The sequence below is a fragment of the Arachis hypogaea genome, chromosome 12 (genome assembly GCF_003086295.3).
Source record: "Arachis hypogaea cultivar Tifrunner chromosome 12, arahy.Tifrunner.gnm2.J5K5, whole genome shotgun sequence".
In the NCBI taxonomy this organism is placed as follows: domain Eukaryota; kingdom Viridiplantae; phylum Streptophyta; class Magnoliopsida; order Fabales; family Fabaceae; genus Arachis; species Arachis hypogaea.
This window is the reverse complement of record NC_092047.1, coordinates 106,220,542-106,226,530: the sequence shown is the minus strand read 5'-3', so window position 1 is coordinate 106,226,530 and position 5,989 is coordinate 106,220,542. Positions and strand designations below refer to the sequence as shown.

General features: G+C 25.5%; 1 long non-coding RNA gene across 1 annotated transcript; it reads right to left on the bottom strand.

Moving 5' to 3' along the window:
- Positions 1–2,524: 2,524 nt before the first annotated feature.
- LOC140177103 (uncharacterized) lies at positions 2,525–5,013 on the bottom strand. The gene is made up of 2 exons (XR_011868844.1): positions 4,559–5,013; positions 2,525–2,890 (listed from the first exon to the last, which is right to left on the bottom strand). It is a non-coding gene; the product is annotated as an uncharacterized lncRNA (long non-coding RNA).
- Positions 5,014–5,989: the final 976 nt, after the last annotated feature.

Sequence of the window (5,989 nt, the reverse complement as noted above, 5' to 3'; positions counted from 1 at the left end):
GGAAACAACATATATATTAAAAATATGTAGAATGCAAGGACTAAAGAATAAAGATATTCCCACTTATAAAGTTATACTATATTTTACTATATTTTTATATTTTGACCATTGATAGTAGTGGCATTATCGGAAGTACATTTACCATAAAAGGAAAGAAAATAAAAATCTATTTAAGAAATGTTTGCTGGAAATATATTTATTAAATACTACTGTGTTCAATTACACATCATCAAATTACACATCATCTTTATTGATTTATTGCCAAACAGTATATATAAACTTCAATTACATGTGGCGCGATGCTATAGCCTATATGCATCGGTATTTTGTAATTAAATTTAATTAAGTTAACACAAATTTAATAAGAAAATGTGTATTTATTATTTTTTTATAATTTTTAATACATAAATTTTATTAAATAATATATAAATTTTTACACATAATACATAATTTTTTATACATAGCATAAAGTTATCGATATAATATAAAAACTTTACACAACAAAAATTTTTATTTACAGTAAGTTTATTTTTATACATAGCACATAAATTTTAGCTACGAATATATTTTGCTGATCGGATGAATTAATTGTAATCTTTCAAAAATTTTTGTTGTGCATCAAAATTTTTTGTGATGTGTATAAAAATTATGTTATGTACCAAAATTTTCGTATAGTATGTATTTTTTTGTTGGATGTCAACATTTTAGACATAATCTTTTAAAAATTTCGGTGTTGTGTACAAAATTTTTTTTACTTCACACCAAAATTTTTGTGTTATTTGCCAAAATTTACACTCTGCATCAAAATTTTTATGCTGTACATTAAAATTTATGTGTTATAATTTTTTGAACATATATAAAAGAAGAAAAAGATGAAGACAGTGACGATGATAATGACAAAGAAAAAGATACGACGACGACGTTGTTAAAGAAAAAACTCGAAAAAAAGAAGACGACGACGTTGAAGAAGCGCGTGTATAACAAGCTAACTTTGTTGGACTTGGTTTAAAAATTGCTTTACCGCCTAACTTTATAGTATGCTGACTTGGTAAAATGTGAGGGTTTTAATTTTGATATATTAAAGGCGTAAATTATTTTGTATAGTTATCTATATAATTATAGAATATATATTCAAACAGGACCATATAGAATTTCGCATCAAAAGTTTTTGTTCCTAAAATATTTTATTACATTGAGGTCCCTAAACATTTTTACAAAAATAAGACATATAAGTCTCTTCTTTAGTTAGATTTGTTGTTTTTATTTAGGCAAATAGGTCGTCAAAAGTATAATGAAAGGATTTATATCTCTTGTTTTTGTAAAGTTTAAGGACCTCAATGTAATAAATATTTTTTGGGGACAAAAATGTCCATGCAAAATTTTTTAGGAACCTATTTGGATATATATTCATAATTATATTTAGAGAAAAGGATAAATAGATCCCTGACCTTTTGCCCCACGGATATTTTCGTCCCTGACCATTGAAAAATACTTTTAAGTCATTGACATTCACAAAACTTGGACGGATCAGTCCCTGACGAAGGCATTTAGACGGATCAGTCCCTGACGAAGGCATTTGGACGGAGGGACTGATCCGTCCAAGTTTTGTGAAGGTCAGGGACTTAAAAATATTTTTAATGGTTAGGGACGAAAATATCCGCGGGACAAAATGTCAGGAACCTATTTATCTTTTTCTCTTATATTTAGGGTAAATTACTATTTTGGTCTACAATGTTCGGTCCAAATCCTAGTTTGGTCCTAACATTTTAAATATCTTATTTTAACCCCACAAAATTTTAAATAAATTTAATGTTGTCCTACCATTAATTTTGACTTGAATAATTAATAAAAAAAATTTAGATTAATAATCATTGGTAAGTCTATTCTATTTACCTACTGAAATCGAAGGTTACATTAACTTTTAAATATGTTAATTGTTGATATTAAAATTAACTTTAGGATAACAACAATAATATTGAACTCATTTAAAATTTTTTGATATTGAAATAAAGCGTTTGAAATGTTAGGGAACAAACTAGTACTTTATCTTTATATTTGTTTTTTTAAATGATTATAAATAAAAATAATTTCTATTGATGTTATGGTAGTAATTAAATATATATGTAAATTTAATTTTCATTGTAAATACATTAAAATTAAATTAAATTTTTATTGTATGAGTTGAAAGTGAAAAGTGAAAATTCATACTCCTTTTACTTTTCTTAACCCTAATGCATATAAGGGCTTTAATATGTGCGTACAATTTTGACCCTATATGTTCATACAGTGATTCGTTGTAAGAGAAATGGCGTCTCCTCGGTATAATATTGAAATCTGAAAATAGATTTATCTAAGTCAAATTGAAAAAGCAACTTTTTGGAAAAGAAAACATTCGTTTTTTCGAAAGAATACCATGTCAATAAGTTAGACATGTGACTTTATCAATAGCAAAGGAATATATATACATTAATATTTTATAATTATAAATATTTTAAACTAAAAAATGATTGAACTTAAATACGAGTTCTATCAAAATTGATTATATATAAATTAAACAATTACAAATGCAATCAAAATCTAGTACAACAATAATCGATTATATAATAACAAGTTAATAACATAAGGATAATAAATTATTCTAAAATTAATCTTAAAATAAAACAAACCCTAAATCTCTATAAATTGAATTATAAAGATTATTCTCTAATTAGAAGCATGACTATTGTCCACTACTACTGTATGAACATATCTTTATTCAATATATATATATAAATATAAAGAAATATTGAATATACATTTGATTTGATTTAATTTATATACGTGAATCAATCCCAAATACACGCAATGATGTCTCCACAAGAGTCCATTCATAATTATTGAAGGCTTCAAACTGTATATCACAGAATTAAGGAGAGTGTGGGGGGTCATAGATACAGATAGAGAATTCAGCAAATAAATAAATATACATATACATAACATAAAATGAACTAAAATAAATTAAATTATAATAATAAAAAGCTTAGCTTTAAAGTTAGGCAATGTAAATGATCATGGGAATTTGCACTGAAGACCGTGACTTGCACGAAGTTGGGAGTAGTCAACATCCCTAGTCTATCAAATATCAATACCCACGTGATAATGTAGCAATGTTTGGTTTATACTTAGGAGTGAGATGTATGGTAGGATAACATTTAGATTTAATCTTAATTTTTTTGGGGGGTTAAATTGGTTTTTAATTTGTGGTATCCGATTTTATCTACGAGCTATTAAAAAAATATAATATTATTATATAATTTGATGATAATTTAAAATTGAATTAATTTTTATATAAAAAATATATTAAATTATTAATTAATAATTTTTTTAGTGACTAAAGATCTTTTATATGTGAAATATATTTTTATATAAGTATATAGTATATACATATATAGAATGCGGATTGTTCGAATAGGATTGAAACTCAACTCACATCCTATTTGACCCGCATAAAAATTCTACCTACATCTTACCCTACTGTGAATTGAGTTGACAATCCTACCCAAACGAGTTGAGTCAGATTAGACGCTCACAGATAGGATACATGTTACCACTCCTATTTATATACTTTATAATAATATTATTACTTTTATTTTTGGGTTATTAATTAATTATAATATTATATGTCTATTATTTAATTTTCCCTTTTTTTTTTATATCTTCTTCTTCTTCTTCTTGAATTCCTATCCTTTGCGCAATTTGAGGATGATGCCAAGTTATGTCAACAGTGCATAAAAGGCCACAAAATAATGGAAATTAAAAAGTACTACACACCCTATAGTACTCTTAGATTTAAAGCTATGCTTTCCTCAATAATGAAACTCAGATATACCTCCTCAATAAAATCAAATAAACTCTTTTCTTGCTATTTTGATGACTTCAACAACACCACAAGAAACGTATATTATGGTGATGAGAATATAATTAGAAGATCTCAACTTTTTGTGGTGTATCATCATTGGACATATATATACACTACTTCAATAATTCAAGTGATACATTTATTACAACCTTTTAAGCAACTAAAAGAATAATAATACATTTACTTTCAAAAATAAAAAATTATATATTTAATTTGTAAACATATTCTATCTCATGTTTGTATCAAATCTTTGATGTGATGCTAAAGATGAATATTATACCAAAGGACACACAAAATTAATATAAGAGAGCTCTTTGATGAAAACAAAAAGAGAAAGAAAATAAGAACTTGATAATCCATATAGCTTTACAATTTTAGTTTTTTTTTTTTTTTTCTCTCCACCATTTTTCTCCATATTCATTCTAACCAAGCCACTTGCTCTTGAGAGGAAGCAAAAAATAGAAGGAAAAAAAGAAATAAGATAAGTAGTTAGTCATTAAAATTTCCATAACAATACACAAAGGGAGAACGAAAAGATCAAAAGAGGAGGAAAAAAAAAAAGAAAAGAAGAAAATATATGTTATTAGTCACTAAAACTAGCATAACAAAAATGAAAGAGAGGACAATAACTATATATAGAGTAATCAAAAGATTCATCACCTTGTATAGTGCATGATTATTATGAGGGACCAATAATCCAATATTGGTGTTACGTTTTTCTTCTTCTTATGATGAAAGCATAGATCATATTCATCCACATATCCCAAAAAAAAAAAAAATCCAAAGATTCATTGGAAGCAGTGTGAAGAACCCATGAAACTCAGGATGGATAGCGCTACAGAAGATCAAAGAGCGTAAAAACTCTTCACAAACAACGGATCATCGTCGATGCTTCCGTGGCGCTATCCCTCCTGAGCTTTACAGATTCTTCCACACTATATTATAAAAAAAAAAACTCACACCATTATGAAGAAGAAGATGAAGTGCTATATATGTATGTAATAAGATCACCAATACTACTACCCTTTTATTGTATATATATATATAAAAAAATTGAAATGAAATGGTAGAAGGATAGCTAGCAACCATTATGTGACATTAAATGCTTCTGATACATGGTGGGGAGGAACGTAGCAGAGGTATTTATAGAAGCAGAAGAGAGAAGGGGACGTTGCAATATATATTCACAATCAAAATAGTAAATATATTAAAAAGAAATTAAATTGAAAAAGGAAATTAATTTTTAATAATTAATTAAATTGTTTGTGGACACTCAAACCTACCTGTAACCAAATATAGTTGTTTAATCAAATATAAATTTAGGGTTAATTAGCTGACCTTTTTGAATATAGATTAGGTGATATTGCATGTATAGCATGTATCTTTTAATTTGTTGTTTGTGCTCACTTTTTTAAGAAGGGATCAACTGGGTTATATTCTATAAAATATATAAAGATATTTTGTAAATAGTCTTTAAATATTTTTTTTAGAAAAAGTTCCTCAACACTTGAAAATGAAGTGTGGCTACACGTTATTTGAATAAATATTTAAATGTTATGTTAACTAATAATACATGTTGACATCATTAAAGGAAACCTTATTTGATTAAAGAAAAATATTCTAGATCTTGATTTTGACGGGTAAATCAAAATACCACATATTTCTGAATTATTGGAACATGAAACTCATGTTATGTGGATTTTATATAATATTTGTGTATTTTTTATTAATTTAAATTTTTAAAATAATTAATATTATAACATAATATTAAATTTTTTATGAATTTATAGAGTTTAATTTTTATAAAAAATAAAAAATATGCAAAATTTTATGAATAAACTATGAAAACTTTTTTTACACAAGAGTATATGTTAAAAATATAATTATTTATGTGATAAGTGATATTATAAATTTACAACAAATAAAATATCTAAAAAGTTAAAAGTATATAAAGACAAAAAGATAAATAACATCTCTCATGCACGATTTTTAAAATATATTATTTTTTGAACAACTAAAAATAATGATCTCATTTAAATTACTACTTTACTATTAGATAATTATATTTTTTATGGTATCTTTCAGTTTGAT